Source organism: Neomonachus schauinslandi, chromosome 4, assembly GCF_002201575.2.
Source record: "Neomonachus schauinslandi chromosome 4, ASM220157v2, whole genome shotgun sequence".
Classification (NCBI taxonomy): domain Eukaryota; kingdom Metazoa; phylum Chordata; class Mammalia; order Carnivora; family Phocidae; genus Neomonachus; species Neomonachus schauinslandi.
The window spans coordinates 28,862,618-28,885,422 of NC_058406.1; the positions used below are offsets into that span (position 1 = coordinate 28,862,618).

General features: G+C 42.8%; 1 pseudogene; it reads right to left on the minus strand.

Moving 5' to 3' along the window:
• Positions 1-7,061: 7,061 nt before the first annotated feature.
• On the minus strand, positions 7,062-13,525 carry LOC110575418 (annotated as a pseudogene).
• Between the last annotated feature and the right edge of the window lie 9,280 nt (positions 13,526-22,805).

A 22,805-nucleotide genomic window follows, 5' to 3' on the forward strand; every position in this document is an offset into this window, starting at 1 on the left:
CACTCGGCAGTGGCTGGAGGAGAGCCAGAGGCTGTGTCTGGGAGGCAGATGAAGCCAAGACAATTTGAAGGTGTGCACAAGACGCATCTCCTGCAACATTCACCGTAATTACTTACATATTTGTACTTATTTTTTTGCCACCTTATTTTGTGTTTTCTATTTTCTGTTCTTGGCTTCATGTTTTCCCCCTCCTTTTCCTGCCTTCTGTTGAACTGAGAAAGTTTTATACATCTTCCTCCACCCCCAAATCTTTTCTTCCCCTGTGGCAGTTTGGAAAATAGACTGTATTTTTATTTTTGTGGTGGTTATCCTGGAGTTTGTATGTGCTTAATGACATACATATACTTAACGACACATTTTTTCTATCAGATTTAAAAGTCATTCAGCATTTCTATCCTCTTCCAAAACACGACACAGACTTTAACCCTCCTTAACTAACTGAGCACCATTCCCATCTAGTTACTGTTGTTTCTAATGTTAGTTGTCCTATTAGTAACAAAATTGTTGTGTGTATTTAAGTTTCCTCCAGTCTTTTTGTGGCTTGATAGCCCATTTCTTTTTTATCCTAAATACTATTCTATTGTATGGATGTGCCACTAATTTGACTAATTTTTTTCCTATCTCATTAGCTCCTCCCTGAACTCACTTGTCTTCTTGTTGAAGTATATCCTTCAATGGTTTAAGTCATAATTTATTCATATTTCCTTAGTTTTTACCTAATGTCCTTTTCCTGTTCTGGGACCCCATGTAGGACACCACATTACCTTTAGTCATCGTGTCTCCTTAGGCTCTTAGCTGATGCATTTTCTCAGACTCTCCTTGTTTTTGATGACTTTGACAGTTTTGAGGGGTACTGGTCGGGTGTTTTGCAAATGCCCCACAGGCATTTGTCTGGTATTTTTTTTCTCATAAGACTGAGGTCATGGGTTGATGGGAGGAAGATCACAGAGGTAAAGTGACCTTTGCATTACATCATATGAAGGGTACATAACCTACTATCAACATGATTTATGATTGTCGATGTTGGCCTTGATCACCTGGCTGAGCTAGTGTTCGTCAGGTTTCTCCACTGTGAAATGTATTCTTCCCCTGATCACACCCCTTCTCTATTACATACTTCGGAAAGAAGTCACTATGCACAGCTCACACCTACGGAGTGGGGAATTATGCTCCCCTTTCTTGAGGGCAGAGTACCTATACGAACTATTTGGAATTCTTCTGCGTGGAAGATTTCTCAATTATTTATTAATTTATTCAGTCATTTCTTTATATTGACAGAGATTCAACTGATTCCCAAAGTGACTTCAGTCCACACCTTGTTCCCTTAGCCTTTTCCTTGAGGTGATTTCATACATTTATAATACTGTTAGTACCTCTTGTCATAGTTTGCATTCCTTTCTGGGATCCCTGACTTAATAATTGAATTTTTTTAGAAGGCGGAGGGGCAGAGGGAGAGGGAGAGAGAATCTCGAGCAGGCTCCACGTCCCAGTGTGGAGCTTGATGCGTGGCTCGATCTTATGACCCTGAGATCATGACCTGAGCCAAAATCAAGAGTCTAATGCTTAACCAAATGAGCCAGGCAGGTGCCCTTTAATAATTGAATTTTTAAAAAAATTTGCATGCATTAGGTTTCATTCATCGTGCTGTAAAGGTTTGACAAATCCATGTTGCTATGTATTCATTATACACCGTATAGTTTCACTGCTCTGAAATAGCCCCTGTGCTCCATCGATTCATTGCTTGCCCCTACTCCCAAGCCCCTGGCAACCACTGATCATTTTATTATTTCAGTATTTTGCCTTTTCCAGATTGTCACAGAATTGAAATCACACAATATGTAGCCTTTTCATACTGTCTACTTTCAGTTGTGTGTATTTAAGTTTCCTCCCAGTCTTTTTGTGGCTTGATTGCCCATTTCTTTTTTACCCTAAATACTATTCTATTGTATGGATGTGCCACAGTTTGTTTATCCATTCACCTATTGAGGGACATCTTGGTTGCTTCCAGTTTTTGAAGGTTTTGAATAAAACTGCCGTAACATTCACATGCAGGTCTTTGCATGAACATAAATTTTCAGATCAATTGGGTAAATACCTAGGAGTGTGCTTGCTGGATTGTATAGGAAGGCTATGTTTAGCTTTGTAACAGACTGCCAAACTGTCTTCCAAAGTGACTATACCATTTGACATTTCTACCATCAATGGATGAGAGTTTCTGTCACTCCACATCCTCCCCAGCATTTGATATTTCAGATTTGACTTTTTCCCCCTAAAACGTGTATAGTGGTATCTCATTGTTTTAATTTGCAATTCTCTGAAGATAAATATGCTAAACATATTTTTGTATGCTTATTTGCCATTTGTATGTCATCTTTGGTGAGGTGTCTGTTCAGATCTGTTGCCCATTTTTAAATTAGGTTGTTTGTTTTCTAATTGTTAAGTTTTAAGAGTTCTTCATATATTTTGGATCTGTTGATATATGTGTTGCAAATATTTTCTCCCAGTCTGTGGCTTGTCTTTTGATTTTCTTTACAGTGTCTTTCACAGAGTAGAACACTTTAATTTTACTAAAATTCAATAGATTAATTTTTCTTTTGTGGATCATGCTTTTGGTGTGGTATCTAAAATCCCATTGTCAAATCCAGTGTCAGATAGATGTGGTTTTTCACAGAGACCTATGTTTCCCTCTAGAAATTTTATAGAATTACATTTTATATTTAGGTCTGTGATTCATTTTGAGTTAATTTTTCTGAAAAATGTAAGATCTGAATCAAGATTTTTTTTTTTAAATTTGGAAATCCATTTGTTCTAGCACTGTTTATTGAAAAAACTATCCTTTCTCCATTAAAATGCCTTTGCTCCCTTTGTCAAAGATTAGTTGGTTATATTTGTGTGGGTTTATTTTTGGGCTCTTCTCTTTATTCCCTTGATCTCTGTGTCTCTTCTATTCTTCCCCCTTTTTAATACTACCTGTCTTAATTAGTGTAGATTTATAGTAAGTTTTGAAATCGGGTATTATCAGTCCCAAAATGTTGTTCTTCTTCATTTGTTGACTGTTCTGGGTTTTTTGCCTTTCTATGTAAACGTTAGACTCATTTTGTTGATATCCATAAACTAGCTTTATGAATTTTGATGCAACCATACATCAAGTTGGGAAGAAATGACATCTTAATGATTTGGAGTCTTGCTATCCATGAACATGGAATATCTCTCCATTTGTTTAGATCTTGTTTGATTTCTTTCATCACGATTTTGTAGTTTTTCTTATGTAGATCCTGTACATATTTTGTTAGGCTTATGTCTAAGTATTTCATTTTTTCATACTATTATAAATGATGTTGTGTTTTAAATTTCAAATTCCAATTATGAATTGTTAGTATATAAAGAAGCCATTGACTTTTGTATATTAGCTTATATCCTGCAAACTTGTCATAATTACTTATTAGTTCCAGGTGTTTTTTGGTTGGTTCTTTGGAACTTTACACCTAGACAATCATTTCACCTGCAAAAACAGTTTTCTTTCTTCTTTCCAAATTCGTATACCTTTTAGTTCCTTTTTTTGTCTTACTGTATTTGTGAGGACTTCCAGTACAAATGGTGAGAAGGAACATATTTGCCTTTTTCCCAATGTTGGGGGAAAATGTTCAATTTTTTGCCATTAAGTTAAGTTAGTTTGTGTTTCTTAATCATATGTGAGCATATATTAATATATTTATAAGCCATTCATATTTCAATTTTTCTGAAAACACTAAGTTTTAAGTTAAATATATTTCCATCTCCATTGAGGTATGGTTGACAAGTAAAAATTGCATATACTTAAGAGGCACAACATGATGTTTTGATATATGTATACATTATGAAATGATTAGTACAATGAAGCTGACTAATATATCCATCACCTCACATAGTTACCTTTTTGTGTGTGTGGTGGTGGTGAGAACACTTGTGATCTACTCTCTTAGCAAATTTCAAGGGTACAGTATGATATTATTAACTATAGTCACCATGCTGTACGTTAGGTCTCCAGCAATTATTCATCTGCTAACTGAATGTTTTTACCCTTTAACAACATCTCCCCTTTGCTCCACTCCCCAGCCTGTGGTGTCTAATCACCATTCTATTCTTTGTTACTATGAGTTAAACTTTTTTTTTTTTAAGATTCCACATATAAGTGGGATCATACAGTATTTGTCTTTCTGTGTCTAGCTTCACTTAGCAAAATGTCCTTCAGCTTCATCCATGTTGTTGCAAATGGCAGGATTTCCTTCTTTTTAAAGGGCAAATAATATTCCATTATATATATATATATATATATGCCACACTTTCTTTATCCATTCATCTGTTGATGAGCACTTAGGTTGTTTTCATATCTCGGCTACTGTGAATAATGCTACAATGAACACAGTAGTGTAGCTATCTCTCTGAAATAGTGATTTTATTTCTTTTGGATTTATACCCAGAAATGGGATTGCTGGATCATATGGTAGTTCTATTTTTAATTTTTTGAAGAACTTCCATACTCTTTTCCATAATGGCTGTACTAATTTACATTTCCACCAACAGTGCATGAGGGTTCCCTTTTCTCCACATCCTCACCAACACCTGTTATCTTCTGATTTTTTGATAATAGACATCCTAACAGATGTAAGGTAATATCTCATTGTGGGTTTGATTTCCATTTCCCTGATGATTAGTGATGTTGAACACCTTTTCATAGACCTTTTGGCCATTTGTATGTCTTCTCTGGAAAAAATGTCTGTTCAGGTCCTTCGTCCATTTTTTAAATTGGGTAATTTATTTATATTTTCTGTTGAGTTGTATGTGTCCCTCATATATTTTGGATATTAACCCCTTATCAGATACATGGTCTGCAAATATTTTCTCCAATTCCATAGGTGTCTTTTCATTTTGTTAGTTTCCTTTTTTTGCTGTGCAGAAACTTTTTATTTTGACATAGTCCCACTTATTTAATTTTGTTGCATGTGCTTTGGTGTCAAATCCAAAAAATCATTCCCAAGACCAATGTCTATCTGACTATTTTCCTGTTTTCTTCTAGGAATTTTATGATTTTGGGTCTTGTGTTTAAAACTTTAATCCATTTTGAGTTGATTTTGTGTATGGTGTAAGATAAAAGTTCTATTAGGTTTTTTTTTCAGGTATATGTCCAGTTTTCCCAGCACCATTTATTGAAGAGACTATCATTTCCCCATTGTGTGTTCTTGGTGCCTTTGTTGAAAATTAGATGGCCATATATGACTGGGTTTATTTGGGGGCTTTCTATTCTGTTCCACTGGTCTACGTGTCTGTTTTCATGCTGGTACCATACTGTTTAGATTACTATCACTTTGTAATATAATTTGAAATCAGGAAGAGTAATATGTCCAGCATTTTGTTCATCTTACTCAAGATTGCTTTAGCTATTCAGGGTCTTTCATGATTTCATAATTTTAGGATTTTTTTTTCTATTTCTGTGAAAAATACCTTTTGAATTTTGGTAGGAATTGCATTAAATCTATAGCTTGCTTTGGCTAGAATGGATATTTAAAAAATATTAATTATTTGAATCTGAACATGGATATTTTTTTATTTGTCCTCAGTTTCCTTCATCAATGTTTTATAGTTTTCAATGTACAGATCTTTCACTTCTCTGGTTAAGTTTATTCCTAAGTATTTTGTTCTTTTTGATGCTATTGTAAAAGGGAATGTTTTCTTCATTTTTTGGATAGTTTGTTGTTTGTGTATAGACATATAACTAATTGTTTGCTTATTTTCTATCCTGCAACTTCACTAAATTTATTCATTAGTTTTAATAGTTTATTTTGGTGGAGTATTTAGGGAAAAAATATATATCTCCATGTTAGCTGCAAAAGCAGCAATTTTATTTCTTCCTGTCAGATTTGTATGTCAAGTGTTATCAGTTTCAAAGAACCAGCTTTTGGTTTGGTTGATTTTCTTTCTTCTCCTGCTTTCAATTTCACTGATTTTTGCTCTAATTATTACTTCTTTCCTTATGCTTGCTTTAGGCTTCAATTTCTTTCTTTCTCTAATTTTCTAAGGTGGAAGCTTAGACTGTTGATGTTTAGATCTTTCTTCTTTCCTAATATATGTATTCAATGCTATAAATTTCCTTCTATGCAATACTTTCACTGCATCCCATAATTTTTGATAATTTATACCTTCATTTGCTCAAAATATTTTAAAATTTATCTTGAGATTTCTTTTTTTTAATCCATGTGTTATGAAGAAGTGTATTGTTTAATTTTCAAGTATTTTGAGATTTTCTACCTATCTTTCTGTGATTGATTTTTTGTTTAATTCCATTGTTGTATTGAGAGCAGACATTGTATAATTTCTATTCTTTTGAATTTGTTAAGTTGTGTTTTATGGCCAAGCATGTGGTCTGTCTTGGTGAATGTTCCATGTGAGCCTGAGAAGTGTGTGTTCTGTTATTGTCAGATGAAGTAGTTGATAGAAGTCAGTTATTCCCAGCTGACTGATGATGCTGTTGAGTTCCACTGTGTCCTTACTGATATTTTGCCTGCTTGATCTGTCAGTTACTAAAAGAGGGGTGTTGAAACCTCCAGCTATAATAATGGATTTGTCTATTGTCCTTGCAGTTCTATTCGTTCTTGTCTCACATATTTTGATGTGCTATTATTAGGTGCATACACGTTAAGTACTGTTAACATCTTTCTGGTTTTTTTTTTTTTTTTTTTAAGATTTAATTTATTTATGAGAGGGAGAGAGCACAAGCGTGGGAGGGGCAGAGGGAAAGAGAGAAGCAGACTCTCTGCTGAGGAGGGAGCCCGATGCAGGGCTGGATGTGGGCTCAACATGGGGCTCGATCCCAGGACTCCAGGATCATGACCTGAGCCGAAAACAGACACTTAACTGATTGAGCCACCCAGGCACCCCCATCCTTCTGTTTTAATTGAGCATTTTATATGATCTTATTTTGTCTCTTAGCATATCAATCATATATTTTTTCCTTTTCTTTTCTTTCTTTCTTTCTTTTTTTTGTCTTTCAGCTTTTATTTAATGGCATTGATCTACAATGGATTTTAGATCTTGTGAAAAGTAACCATGTCCATGGACTGCACATAGTCCTCAAAAGCAGTGATCCACTCCTCCAGCATATCTATTCCAACTTTATTGCCTTCCACTACACACTGTACTTAAAGTTCTTTAATTCCATACTCCACTGGAACTAGTGTAGGAGAGCCCCAGACCAAGGTGTCTGCTTGAATGTTCCTGATGCACTCCTCTAGTTTTGCCATATCTGTCTCATCCCAAGGTTTCATATCCAGTAAGGTGGAAGATCTGGCAACAAGTGCAGGTTTTCTGACTTTCTTTGACTCATACTGTGCAAGGCATTCTTCTCTTAGCCTCTTGGCTTCTTCACTTTCCTCTTCCCCCTCAGATCCAAAGAGATCAATGTCATTATCATCTTTACTATCTGTAGCTCCATTTCCTGTGGTGTCTTCCACATTAGCAGGGCCATACTTGCCCAAAGCTTTCTTCACTCCTGGAAGGCTGGCCTTTTCCTTTTCTTAAGACTTGATGTGCTTATATCTACATAGGGCATGATACCAGTCAGTGGGTGTGGGGCCGGAGACTGCTTCAAATACTGCTGGTCTGCTTATGATGGCATACACCCCTTGATGTAGCTCTTGTCTGCCAGGTAGTCGTTGAACACCTGGAGGCTGGCGGGGCTTTTCAAGTCTCCAAAACCCCTGGCATCGGCTGATCCAGGAACTGGGGGACAGTGAAGGAAAAGAAGAGTGCAAGTGGTCCGCTGATTGCTAAGAAGAAAAGAAAAACAAACTCAATTATATTTCTTGTAAAAGATTTCTTACTGTTTTCCTTAGAGTTTGCAATATACGTTTATAACTTGCCTACATGTACTCTCAAATAACACTATATTGCCTTATGGGTAGTACAGTTACCTTTGTAATAGAGTATTACCAATTCCTTCCTCCTGTCTTTTGTTACATCACTGCCATTTATTTCACTTATCCATGTACTATAATCACCTAATACATTGTTACTATTATTACTTGGAGCAAACGATAATCTATTGGCTCAGTTAATAATAAAAAACAAAGTATTTTATTTTACCTTCATTTATTCCTTCTCTGATGATCTTTCTTTTCCTGTATAGATCCAAATTTCTTACCTATGTAATTTTCCCTCTCCCTGAAGACCTTCTTTAAACATCTCTTGCAGAGCAGGTATATTGGTGATGAATTCTCTGAGGTTTTGTTTGTCTGAGAAAGTCTATTTCTTCTTCACTTTTGAAGGATAATTTCATTGGATATTGAATTCTAGGTCAATGGTTTTTTTTCTTTCAACAGTTTTTTATTTATTTATTTTTTTGAGAGAGAGTGTGCAAGTGGGGGTAGGGAGGGGCAGAGAAAGAGGGAGAGAGAGAATCCTAAGCAGGCTCCATGCTCAGTGCAGAGCCCAATGTGGGGTTTGATATCACAACCCTGAGGTCATGACCTGAGCCAAAATCAAGAGTCAGATGCTCAATTGATTGAGCCACCCAGGCGCCCCTCTTTCAACAGTTTAAATATTTCCCTCCACTCTCTTTTAGCTTGCATGGTTTCTTGTTTTTTAGTTTTGTTTTTTTTTTTAAAGATTTTATTTTTTTAAAGTAATCTCTACACCCAATGTGGGGCTCAAACTCACAACCCCAAGATCAAGAGTTACATGCTTCACTGATTGAGCCAGCCAGGTGCCCCAAGCCTTCATGGTCTCTGATGAGAAGTCTAATGTAGTTCTTATCCTTGTTCTTCTATAGGTAAAGTGTTTTTTTTTCCCTCTGTTGCTTTCAAGATTTTCTCTTTGTCTTTGGTTTTGTACAGTTTGAATATGATATGCTTAGGAATAGATTTTTTAGTATTTATCTTACTTGGTGTTCTCTAAGCTTCTGGATCTGTGTTTTGGTGTCTGTCATCATTTTTTGAAAATTCCCTGGCCATTACTCCTTCAAATATTTCTTCTGCTCTGTCTCCTCTTTCTTCTCCTTCTCTTCTGGTATTCTAATTATACATTTGTTACACCTTTTAAAATTGTTCCACAGTTATTGGATATTTTGTTCTATTTTCTCATTCTTCCCCCCCCCCCCTTGCATTTCAGTTTGGGAAATGACATATTTTCAGTTTCAATGATTTTTAGCTTGGCCATGTCCTTTCTACTGATGAGCCCATGAAAGACATTCTTTATTTCTGTTACAAAATTTTTAAGATTTTCTTTAAGGGGCGCCCAGGTGGCTTAGTCAGTTGAGTGTCTGGCTCTTGGTTTTTGGCTCAGGTCATGATCTCATGGGTTGTGGGATCGAGCCCTGCTAGGGCTCCATGCTCTGGGTGGAGTCTCCTGGAGATTCCCTCTGTGCCAACCCCCCCCCGCCCCCGCACACTTGCTCACATGCTCTCTCTCTAAAAATAAATAAATATATTTTTTAAAAATACTATTTTTTAAGAGAGATTTTATGTTCACAGCAAAATTAAGAGGAAAATACAGAGATTTCTCATATACCTCCTGCTTGCACACATTCACAACCTCTCCTACTATCAACATCTTCCACCAGAGTGGGACATTTGTTATAATTGATGAACCTACATTAACACATCATAATCACCCAAAGTCTGGACTTTACATTAAGGTTCACTCTTGGTGTTGCACATTCTGTAGGTTTAGATAAATGTATAATGACATGTGTCCATCATTATTATATCATACAGACTATTTTTCACTGCCCTAAAAATCCTCTGTGTTCCCTTTATTCACCACCTCCCCACAATCTCTAGCAATCACTGATCTTTTTATTGTCTCCACAGTTTTGCCTGTTCCAGAATGTCATGTAGTTGGAATCATATAGTATCATATGGTATGCAGCCTTTTCAGTTGGATTCTTTCACTTAGTAAAGTGATTCAAGATTCCTCTGTGTTGGTTTTTGACTTGATAGCTTATTTATTTATTTATTTTTAGTACTGAATAATAATATTCCATTGTCTGGAGGAACCAGTTTATCCAGTCATCTACTGAAGAACACCTTGGTTGCTTCCAAGTTTTGGTGATTATGAAGTTACAACTTTATTTATTATTAATTAATTAATTTATTTATAGTATTTTTTAAATTCTTTCATAGATTTTCTGTCTCTGCTTTCATTGCCCATCTGCTTTTGCAGAGTGTCTACTTTTTCCATTGGGTCTTTAATGTATTAATCATAGTTATTTTAAATTCTCAGTGTGATAATTCCAAAATTTCTGCCATATATGAGTCCGGTTCTGATGATTGCTTTGTCTATTCAAATCATACATATTTTTTTTCTTACTTTTATCATGCCTTGTAATTTTTTGTTGAAAGCAGAACATGATGTATTAGGTAATATGAACTGAACTGAGGTAAATAGGCCTTTAGTGTGAAGTTTTATGTTAACATGGCTAGGAGTTGAGCTGTGTTTAATGTTTGTTGTAGCTGTAGGTTTCAAAAGCTTTAATTTCCTCTAGTATCCTTGTTTTTTAAATTATCTTTTATTTTTGGGTTTCCCTAGAAATTCTCTTAAATAGAGTCTGGGTCTTTTAGCTGTTTCACCTGTAATCCACTGTTAACATACTGGAGCTCTATTGTGGTGGTAAGGTGTGGGAGAGGAGAGGACATCTATAATCCTGTGAATAAGTCTTAGTCTTTAGTGAGCTTGTATACCTGAGCTGTGACCTTCACAAATGATTCTTATGTGCTTGGATTCCTTTGGTGAGACAGAAAGACTAGAGAGGGCTCGAGTTGGATAAATTCCCTTCCCCCACATCAAATAAAGCACTTTGCCATTGACAGATAGGCCTTTGTTAAGGAGAATGCTCTGGACATTATTTCAAAATGATTACTGTTCCCTTCCCCTTGCCAAAGACATGGGATTGTTGTTTTGACTCTTCATCATGACAACTTGGTGGGGTTCCTGGAGGTAAGACCCACAGAAGTGCAAGATGCCCTGTGACTGCAGCTCTGAAGAGCTTCTCACTTACACTGATTTATACTCCATCTCCAGCAATTCATTAAAATTACTGTTTAAGTTTACCTCCCATCTATGGCTCTAGCAGCTTTTGCTCAAGGTGAGTTGATCTGGGCTGTGATTCTTCGTATTAACCTGTCTTTCCAGATTTCAAGGTAGTGGTTTGCACTTTGCCCTTAATTCCTTAATGGATCCAAGAAAAGTCACAATTTTCAATTTGTTCAGCTTTTATTGTTGTTGAAAGGATGAGAATTATGGCTTTATGTGTTGGAGATGAAACTTCAAGTCTCTAAGAGTTCTTTAATGAGTTGGGAAACTTATAGTCTTTGTATGTCTGAAAAAGGCTTTTTTTCCCCCTTTCACTTTGAATGATCATTTATCTGGGTATAAAATTCAAGATTGCCAGCTATTTTCCTTCAGCATTTTACAACTACTACTTTACTGTCTTTTTGCTGCATATTACTGCTGCTGAGAATTTTGCTCTCTTTCCAGGTATCATTTCTTTGTAAATTATCTATCTTTTGGTAGTTTTAAAGATTTAATTTTTTCCTTGATATTTTACACACTTTCTATAATATGTCTCTGTGTGTAGAATTATCATCATTGATCTATTTATTATATAATGAATTATATATTCTTTAATTCTGAAAATTTTTCAGTTCCAATGTTTTCAAATGTTCCATTTCTATCATTTTCTTCATTCTCCTTTTATGAAGTGCCTTTAGACTAATATTAGCTTGTCAATCCATTCTCCATGTCTCTACAAATCCATTTACTCAAATCATGTTTATTCTATGTTCTTGGAATATTCTTTTTTTTTTTTTTTAATTTTATTATGTTATGTTAGTCACCATATAGTACATCATTAGTTTTTGATGTAGTGTTCTTGGAATATTCTTAAGCATTATTTCCCATGAATTTTCTCTTTGTCTCTTTGTCAATTCTGGAGCTTACCGCATTATACTCTTTTTGTCCATGAGGAAGATGTTCTATTGAGCCAAAATCTTCCTCTGGTCCTAGTGTGTCCTCTGAAGACACCCGTTCAAAAATGCCTTCAAAAATCCCTTGAAATATTTGAAGACCAAGATGCCATCCTCCCCCTTTTTCTTAGGTTAAATACCACAGTTAAAGGTCATCATGAATGTAAGCAGGTCACAGTGAATACTACCCTTTACAATATAGTAATGGGAAATTTGAAAAGCAGATCGATATCTAAATTTTAATCAATAATTCTAGAAGTGTTCATTGGGAACCTGGGGAGCAGCTTGGAAAATTCCCCTGTGGTACATAAATTAATCCTATGCATCTCATTTGGGTTTCATTCATTTATTAAACAATAATTTATTATATGTTCAGTTTGTATTAATTACCCTTCTAAGTGCAGGAGCTAGGCCAGGGATCAAGACATGGTCTTCAGTTGTGTCAGGGCAGGAGAAAAGGTTGAGATGTTGAGTGGGGTGGAAGGGGATGTGATTGTCCAGGCAGAGAGTACAGAGTGAGAAGAGTGCCCAGAGAGCACTCTGAAGACCCTACTATTTTCAGATTCCCATGCAACATTTAGTAGCACTCCAATCATATTGAGTGGGGCCAGGTGTAGCCTCAGGGACCATCCAGTGGAAGTTATTATCCCTTCATTGTGGAGCTACAGAGGGTCAGGCTCAGCTCTTACAGCATTTAAGCCAGTCCTGATCAAGGACAGGGAAGAATAAGTGACTTCACCCCACCAGCAAGTGAGTCTGGATTTAGTTTTGCTCCATTGACTTCTGCCTCAAACATTTGTTGATTCACTCATGGTAGTGGGTTAATGACACCAATGGCCCCTAGTAATGATCTTTCTGTATCTAACCTCTTTGCCCTGTAACTTTGTAGTCCCCTCCTACCCTGATTCTGGGCTTGGCCACATGACTTGCTAGGGCTAATGTGATGTTTGCAAATGTCATAGGGGCAGAAGCTAGAAAAGTACTTGTAGATTTCCACATCTTCTCTTGTGTCTCTGCCTTCCCTGTGATAACCAGACTAGTTTTCTTTTGGAACCTTATCCAAGGCTAGCTCTCTCTTGTCCTGGTTTCTCTTGTATCCTGTCTTGACCCCTGCTGTTGACCTGAGACGATACTTGGGCTACCCTCATGGAGGGATGTGAGGGACACATGGGGGAGAGGCCATCCTAGACCATCCAGCCCCCAGCTCACTTCCAGTTCACAGTAGATACATGAGCAAGCCCAGCTGAGATTAGTTAAGCCTGGCCCAGATTGGTAGAAAGCAGACTCAAATCAACAGAAAGCTTAACTGGACCTATAGGCTTATGAGTAATATGAAAGGGCGGTTGTTTTAGAACACTAAGTTGTAGGATACCTTGTTACAGAGCAGTGCTAATTGATACAGAAATGGGAGTTATCTGATGCTCAGTCATTCCACGAATCTTTGCGGAATACCTACTTTGCTCCTGTGGGCTTGTGGAAAGCTCTGCAAGGAATTTTTCTATCTGCTGCCACACTGGTTCTGTTGGCATGGCCAAGATTCTACCTTTGCGTCCTTGTCCAGAACTTTGTATCCCTGCCGGGACTGGAGATGCCTAACACCTCACCGACTTGGCTGGGCCCCTGGACCCTAAGTTCTTTTCAGCACCCCTCCCTTCCTCACTGGGCTCATGAAGGATGAACGGATGAATTACTTGGAATCCCTATACCTCATCTAGAGCATTTTTTATCACCTAGCTGTCCGCTACTTTGCCTCCCTGGCCGGGTTGGACCTGTTTGGGTATGGACTGTGGCCTGAAGTGCGTGCCTGTGTATTGCCCTCCCTTGGACACTGCACTCACAAGCTGGATGAAGAATCATCCTCCGTGAGAGTTTGTTCCCTGTACTGGTTTGCTAGGGCTGCTATATGAAGTACCACAGACTGTATGGCTTGAACAACAGAAACGAATTTTCTCACAATTCAGGAGGCCAGAAGTCTGAGATCAAAGTGTTGGCAGGGTTGGTTTCTTCTGAGGCTTCTCTTCTCAGCTTGTAGATGGCCACCTCTCCCTGTGTCCTCACATGGTCTCTCACTGTGTGTCAATGTCCAAATGTCCTTTTCCTACAAGGACACCAATTATACTGGATTCAGGCCTACCTCACAGGGCTGTTGCAGGGCTACCCTTGCCAAGCACTGTGCCCAACCCTATCAGGGATCCATATATGTGCTGACCGAAAAGGAATGACCCCAAGCTGGAAAGCTAGGGAGGGCCCTTCTGAAACTTTTGGGGGATACTGACGTGTCACAGAGTGGTTGAAAAACATCAGTCTGAAAGCCTGTCCAGAATTTCTCTTTCCTTAAGCTTCCCTCTATGTGCATGTACTTGTGTGCACAAACGTGCGCACGTGCACACACACACACACACACGAATGCACATGATGCATACTGAACAAGTAAGCGCTATCCCCAGGCCATGGACACATACATGTGACTACACAGAGCACACACACCCATGCACATAGGAACTTGTACAGCCCCATTTGGTCCCTGTATTTGTCCAGGCAGAGAGTACAGAGTGAGAAGAGTGCCCAGAGAGCACTCTGAAGACCCTACTATTTTCCAAAGCCAAAACACACTCTCAGGCCCCATTCATGGTGGCTGTTTCCCCTCCGTAAAATGGGACCCCGAGTTCCTCACCGTATTGTCTCCGATACATATCTAAATATTGGAGACCATAACATATATCTAAATATTGAGGACCATATATTGAGTTGTCCCCCTCAGTGTATCTAAAATGAAATATGAAGAAGGGGAAAACCCCAGCGGAGAATAGGAAGCCATGCATACAGATTGCAATCACCACCCAATGTTGCTGGTGGAGAGAAATGGATGTTGAGCATTGAATGTTAAAAATTGTGTTGAATTAGATAAGAAAATCCCGTGTAGACTTTGTTAATGATTCATAATCAGCTAATAAGCTCATCTTGAGGAGAATAATGATCCGCGGACCTGTTGGCTCGTTTATCACTGTGTTTTACAACATTGGCAAAGAAACTAATTAAATCCCCGCATCATTACAGAGAATCCCTTTTAATAGAGATACAATGATGCACTAGAGGCTACAGATTACACTGCAAATTGTACCAAGAGATTTTGGACAGCGGGTTTTAATTAACATGTGAACCAGAAGCAGCTCGCTTAAATAATAACCAGTACTGGAGCCATCTGCACGAAGGAGCCAGGCCGTAGGAGGAGGCGAGGACGGAGGTCCGGGAGGCAAGGAGGGCATGGGCTGTGGCTGGAAGGTGTTTCAGAGTCGGGGCTATGGGGAGAGGGGGGAAACCGAGATGGGGCTTGAGTCCAGGGCGGCAAGGGAAACAAAAGCTGGTGCATGTCAAGGTCAAGAATCGGACCAGGTGAAGGAATGCAGCTGTTTCTGGGGAAGCTGGAGACGGGGATCCACACTGATGATGGCGGCAGAGTCACATGAGCTCTAGACAAGTCCCCAACCCCCCATTTCCCGTTTGGACAAACAAAACTGAGAGAGACCAGCTTGTGAACGGGCATCACAGAGCACTGTCTGGATTCCAGCCCTTGGCAGTTGGATCAGCAAGTTGCCGAGAGTGCTGTAGAGCAGGCAGGGTAGGTGCCCCGAGAGGGACCCAGCACTCCAGCTTCTGCTTGGGAGCAGGGGATGCCTTAAGCGGCACAGCCAGTGAGCCTTTGGTAGCTGGAGTCCAAGGCTTTCCTCCTGTGCTCTTCTGTAGTTGGCTTTCCGGGAGAAGCTTCAGCCAGTAGGCCAGCAGACAGACCAGGAGGACAAGTGGGCCAGAAGGCAGATGAGTGAAGAATAAAGCCGGGAGCTCCGCTTAGCCATGAGTTGCATGTGTGTTCTTGGAAATGAGGTCATGGCAAACCTAGGGAGAGCTTTATTACCTTAAGGCAAATGCCGGTACCCCAGGGAGGCCTAAAGGGTTCTCCTGCAGGGGCTGGTCCTGCCGAGCTGGACTTCCTGAGGGTACCGGCCCACGCGGGGCCTGCCTGGGTCACACAGCAACCGCCTTGCCTTAGCTTGAGCAGCTTGGCGTCCATCTTCCCTGGCAGTCCCCGGGTCTGGGTACTTTTCTGTTCCCTCCTTGCTCAGAATCCAGGTTTTCCTTCCCAGGCTGAGGCTCAGCACTGAGGTGGCCTGCGCTACAGGCGGTATCACAGACTTCAAAGAGGCTTTTCTGACAGTTGTGGGAAGATCAAGTATCTGTGCAGGCGAGACGCGGGGAAGAATTCTCCCCAAGTTCGTGTCCCTCTCTCTGAGAAAATAAGCTGAAGGCTTCCTCCTCTGAGGCTTGTATATTATTATTTTTTTAAGATCGGCGGCAAAATGATTCATAAAACCTTGGAAACAGAACAATGGCTCATTGTGTACCAAGACTCCCACCTGATATTCTGCCAAAGGCGTGATGCGGGCTCCTTCGAGATGGAGCTGCACCCAGCAGTCATTTCCCAGCCTGCTCTTCTCCTGGGGTTCCATGGCAACACTGCAGAGATCCCAGCACCTTCTAGCGTTCCCCAGGCAGCATTCACCTTTGTGCCCAGGGCCCAGGACTGCCTCACGGCTGGGGCGCTATTCATATAGCGGAAGTACTGCCAACACCGTGCACTCAGGCTTCCAAAGCCAGCCTCACCCCCGCCAGGCGCACATGTATGCACACGTGGGCACGTGTGTGCTCACACATGCACACGCACACGCACACTCTTGCCCTCTTCCCACCCTTGAAGCCAGCAGTCTGGAGCCACTGGGCGCTGCTCCTCTCCTCTCAGCCCTGCCCAGGTCAGCCACACGCTTCCCCTCTTCTCCGTCTCCTGCCCCTCCACGGGGTCCCCATTCTGGGCTTATGGAGTAAACAGAAGTCAGATACCATGTAGTTCAACCTCCTCACTTTGTAGACGAGGAGAGGCAGGTGCCTATCAGCGAGGGAGGTGACCGTAATCATGAACGTCATCTTGGGGAACAGAGCAAGCGCTCGAGTGTGGGAGTCATCGTTCCACTGTGCAGAAAATTGGCCATTGTCACCCTCTCAGCTGCCTTCTTTGGGACTTCTCAAGGAAGCCCGCACGATTCCTTCCTCCCTGGTCTCTGCCTCCCATCCAGCCCCCTCCAGCAGATCCTCAGGCTCCCGCCAATGTATGGGTGGTGCCAGTTCCAGGGACTTCGGATCTGGAAGGGACTTTCAAGGGTAGCTGGTCCAGCCCATTCATTTTGTTGGATGAGTTAATTGAGGCTCTGGGAGGGTGAATGAGGGTGAACAGAGGGACCGGTGTGGTCCAGTGCTTGGGAAGACCAGGACACGCCGGGGCCCACATACGGGCTTTATTGCGCTTTTAGTACAAAAGCTGCGACTGGCTTTGATCAACTGAGGCAGGCAAGGTGGCTGCTACCTAAGCTGAACCCAAGCCCTGTGTCGCGGTGGCACGGAGGCCTTGCCAGCTTTCTTCCTTGTGGTGCCTGCCAACCGGCATCCCCCGCCCTCCTCCCTCACAGGGCCCCACCTTGCAGTACGGGCGGGCGGCTGGCGGTGTGGACTCTGGAGTCAGGCAGCCCTGGGTTTGTATCCCAGCTTCACCCCTTAACTCAGCACAAGTATTGCCGCTGTTATGAGGGGCGCGCTGGGGCTCGCACGGGAGGGCCGCTTGTTAGACTTGAGGAATTTTGTAAACCAGTGGTTAAATACAGCCATTATTAAAAATTAACTGATATAAACTCATAATTGAATAAATAATGCTTAAAACAAAAGCCATAAACACTAAAACAAAATCATTTTCTAATTATTTTCTTATCATCTCTCCTCGAGCTAACACTCCAGAGGCTGGTTACGTCTGTTGTACCTGCGTGGAGGAAGCACTGTGCGAAGTACTAGCCAATACGGCGGAGTGCTCCCCTCCTCTCTTTCCTGCTCCACGGTCTGTGATGGCACGTTAGTAGCTTGCTGCTGGCCATGGTGGGAGCATTTATACCATGGAAGTCAGCAGACACCACACATCTGGGCTGATCCTCCTCCTCCTCCTCCCCCTTTCCCTCCTCCTCCCCTTCCTCCTCCTCCCCTTCTCCCTCCTCCTCCACCCCCTTTCCCTCCTCCTCCCCTTCTCCCTCCTCCTCCTCCTGTTCTCCCTCCTCCTTCTCCCCCTTTCCCTCTTCCTCCCCTTTTCCCTCCTCCTCCCCCTTTCCCTCCCCTTCTCCCTCCTCCTCCTTCCCCTTTCCCTCCTCTTCCCCCTCTCCCTCCTCCTCCCCCTTTCTCCTCTTCCCCTCTCCCTCTTCCTTCCCCTCCTCTCCTTTCTCCTCTGCCCCCTCCCTCCTTCTCTTCTTCCTCTCCCTCTCCCTCCTTCTCCTCTTCCTCCCCCTTCTCTTCCTCCTTCTCCTTCTTATTGTTTTTTTGGAGAGCCAGCCTCTAAACACTTGCCAGCATGCCCCCAATTGTGTCTGACCCTTCCGATGACCCTATGATGTAGGGATTCTAGCTTTACAGAGTAGGAGGCTCAGACTTACAGAGCAAAATGACATCTCCCAGGTGGAGCTGGTGGGGCTAACAGCCAGGAATGGATGGAACTCACCCATGACTCACGGCTCCACGTCAAGTGCTATCTGAAAAAATGTTTAACTTGTATGTTTAGCAGTGTGTGGTCGCAGTGCTGTTCCCTTCCAGGCCACAGCGGGCAGGAGGCCTTGTCCAGGTGAGCGGGACGCAGGCCTGCAGTGTGGCTGCCATGTGGTGCAGATCCTCGTAGGTCTGAGCAGTGGCAGAGGCAGAATCTCCGGGGAAGCAGAGTGTGCGGGGGGAGGGGTGCCCGCCGCGGAGGGAAGAAGGACCTGGACCTCAAGCCCCGCTCGCTCATCATCCTCTTTCTGCAGACGTGTGAGTAACCACCCAGAGCCCAGAGTGAGTAACCCACCCCTGCAGCAGGGATAACACCACCTCATTCGGTTGGTTGGAGAATTAAATAAGTGAATATTCCCAAAGCACCCGGCTTGGTGCTGCACACACTAAGTATGAATGAGATAAATGTTGCTTTCCTTCCTCTCTCCCCTTCTCTTCCCTCCCTCCTTCCCCCTTTCCTTCCCTCCTCTCCTCCTAGCAATCAAAATTCTCTGTTACCATCTGGGCTGACGACAGCCTGGGCACACCTATGTGGCACTTCCCTCTGGAGATGGCTTCTTTGGTTTCGGTGCCAAGCCTGGGCCACATCCTTCCCAGTGGCCGGGGCGATCGGAGCTTCCTGCCAGCTGCTGGGCTTCAGGAGGCTTCAGAGGCAAAAGGGAGAGAAGGTCAGAGAAGCGATTAGAAGCTGCAGTCTAGGAAGCCCAAAGCACTCAGAGCTCCCTGCCTACCCTGGATCCCTTGCCCCACTGTCCCTTACTTCACAGAGGCCACTGGACCCTGTCTGACTCCCCACGGAGACACCATTGGTGCCACCACAATGCCCAGCCCACAAGATGAGGCATTCTAGGGCTTCTGCCATGTCCAGAGTTAGGCCACTGGGACCCTCACGCTCCATGTCGTGGCTGAAGACCTCCTTCCATGTCTCCCTTCCCTCCAACTTCCCAACCACAAACTATCCAGGGCTACTCCCATGCCTGCCCTCCCTCCTCCCATCTAGGAGGCAGAGCTGTCCTTCTTGCTCTGCTGTCCTGGCCAGTCCTGACACTGTGCCCTCGTCTGGTCTCCCAGCCTCCCTGTCCACCTTGCTCTGCCAGCCACCTCCTCCCTGTCTCACACTTCCTCTCCCTCTCTCCTGGATGTTTCTTCTCAGATGATGAACAAACTGAACATTTTTCATCTAAAAATAAAACCTCCCTCCCTCAACCCAATGATTATTTGTCCTCCCTCATTGCCTTTTTTCTCTTCTGTTCAGAGCCAGGTTCTTGGAAGGGTGGACTCTGTCTCCACTTCCTCACCTTCACGGATGCTCTCCCACCACACTTGTCTTCACTCCCGTGGAAACCAATCCCATTAAGACCTCCGTGTTGCTTTATCTGAATCTAATGGCCATTTTCAGCCTCTCCAGGACCTCTCTGAGCCATCTGACACCTGACCACCTTCTCTTTTATTGAAATCCTCTTCTCCTCACGTCCAGTGTTCCTGGATCTCCTCTTGTCTTTCCGACTGGTCCTTCCCAGGCTCGTCTGCCTCAGCCCTTCCTATCTCTTCAATGTTGGTGGTCCTTCGGTGTTAGTGATCCTGTCCTCAGCTCTCTCTCTGCATGATAACCACTCTCCCTGAGCATGCTCATTGCCCCCACCCCGTCCTGTGACCTCAGCCCCCACCAGTGTTCTGATGACTCAACAGCTCAGGTTAATCTCCCAATCCTCAGACCTGTAGACACAGACTAGCATGGCCCCTTGGTGACACTCAGCAGCTCAGAAAGGTGATCATTTTCCTCATGAATCTCCACTTCCTTCTGCATTCTGCTCAGTTCCAGCACCCCTCCAGGTACCCACATGAGAACCCTTTCTTTTTTCCTCCAACAGATCATCCAATTCTATTGACTCTACCTCTTACAGATTCCTCAATTTTATCTGCTTCTTTCTATCCCCACGGTAGCTCCTCTTCTCATTTAGAATATTCCAGCAGTCTCTTAACTACAGTCTCTCAGTGTTGAGTCTTACTCTACCTTCAACCTAACTACTGCCTAATTAAAATGCAGACTGCAGCTGTGTGAAGTTGTTCAGTGGCCTTTCTCCTGTGTTCAAGGTAAGCTCCAAACTCCCTGTCCTGGAAGAGAAGGCCTTTAGGACTTCAGCCCTGCACATCTCCTCACCCTTTTCTCTTGTTTTTAACCCTTTCAGACCTTTGGTTCTAACTGTGCTGAAAAACGTGCAGTCCCCTTCAACACAGCATGGTTACCCTTCCTCTAGAATGTACACTGGATACAGATGGGGACTTGGGGTGCTTTTGTTATCAGTTGCAGCTCTAGCCCTAAAATAGTGCCTCACAGAGACAGCCAGGGAATAAATGAATGAATACCTTCATGTCTTTTCTGTGCATGCCTCTCCCACTTGATTCTACTCATTCTGTAAGACTCAGCTCAGACATCCTCCTCCTTGGAAAGCCATCCCTGACCTCAGCGGGCTGGATCTTCTCACACTATTTCCTTCCATTCCCACAGCCCTCATATCACATTATTTCCTTCTTTTCTTTGGAGCTGTGTCTTATCTGTGTAGGTACCCCCCCGCCAAACACAGAATTTGACATACAGTAGTACTTGCTCAATAAAACCTTGTTGAGTGAATGAAGCGCTGGATGGGGGTAACCAACCCCAAGCCTGCTTGTCTTCGTGCCCACCATCCTCCCCTTTCCTCAGTGACCACAATTCCCATCTCAGACTTCTTTTCTGATGCCTCCAACATGGTCCTTTGTGGCTTCATCATCTCTATGGAAGCTTTTCATAGCCAAGGGGGCTGTGATCTGGCTGGTTGCAGCTGAAGACATCACTGTCCACATGTTCCTCTCAAGGGGGCTAGGACAGTTTCCAAGACTTGATCAGTGGTGTTGGGTCTCTTGGTGTCTGCCTCAGAGGATCCAATATAGGACCCCATTTCCCTGGGGAAGGGGCCTACAAGATCCAAACAAAGGATCCAGGTGAGTCTATACTTATCGGCTGAGATTTGGGGATGCTTCTGTTCTAACAAGAACTCAGGGCACTGGCCATGGAAACTGGTGGGAACTCTGACATACCTTGGAGGAAGGCTGTGACTTGGAGGCACAAGGGATCCAAGAATTCACCCCAGGAATACCAGATATTAAGGCTAGTGAGGCAGCACAACTAACTCTGACCCCTGTCTACTATAAGAAGGAAGAGGCTGCTTCTGGCTTCTTTTCCTGATCAGAATGGTCTCAGGGAGTGAGAGGAACCCAGCGCTGGAGCAGGACCCCATTGTTAGTCACCTAGCCAGCCTGAGGTCAGTCTTGAAATTGACTTAGCCCCAAGTTCCCTTGCCTTCCCTTCTCCTGTTCCATTCCTCTGACCCTTCTCTTCATCCTCAACAGGCTCTTCACTCCCCTGCTTCTCTTGATCTCTTCATCTGTCCTCTTCCTCTATGCTCCCAACCCTGACCCTGTGGTCAGCTTTTCCATCAAATGTCTCACTACCTCTTAGCAACCTTTATGCCCTTGACTGCCCACAGCTCCTTGTTAATCCTGAACTCTGGGGAAACCATTCTGCTTGTTTCTCCTTCCTGGGCAGAGCCTGGCAGCCTTGCTGATTGAGCCTCCTGAAGATGGTCATTGGGATGCCTGTGTGGGACCCTCTCTAAACCTATTATGCTGAGTGACCTGGGGTTGAGAGCTCTAGTGTGGCTGCTCCAAATCTTCTCCACTCTCCTCTAGGCACTGGTCTGAGATGAGTGAGGTCTCCTGGTCTTCTCAGAGAATAGGACAAGGAGAAACTGAAGCTCTTTCATTCCCCTCTTTTCCGCTTCAAAAACGCTAGGCATCTTCATTGCTCCCTCCTGCCTGTTGGAGGTAAGGTCTGGCTCTCATTCTGAGGATTCCCCCCTTCTCTTCCTGTTATTCTGTTCTCACTCCTCTCCTGAGACATCTGAGACCTCACTCCATCAATCCTTCCCTTTCTTGCATTTCCAATCTTTCCCTTTCAGTTGACATCTTCCTAGAAACTTATAAACGTGCTCAAGTCCTCCTGACCCCCCTGAGTGACTGCTCTATCTCTCTCCATCATTCAACTTGTCACTGCTGCCACTTCCTCACCACCCACTCCTTCCTTCATCCTTGTGCAATCTGGCTTCCGCCCCCACTTCTCTATGGAAACTGCTCTTCTAATTT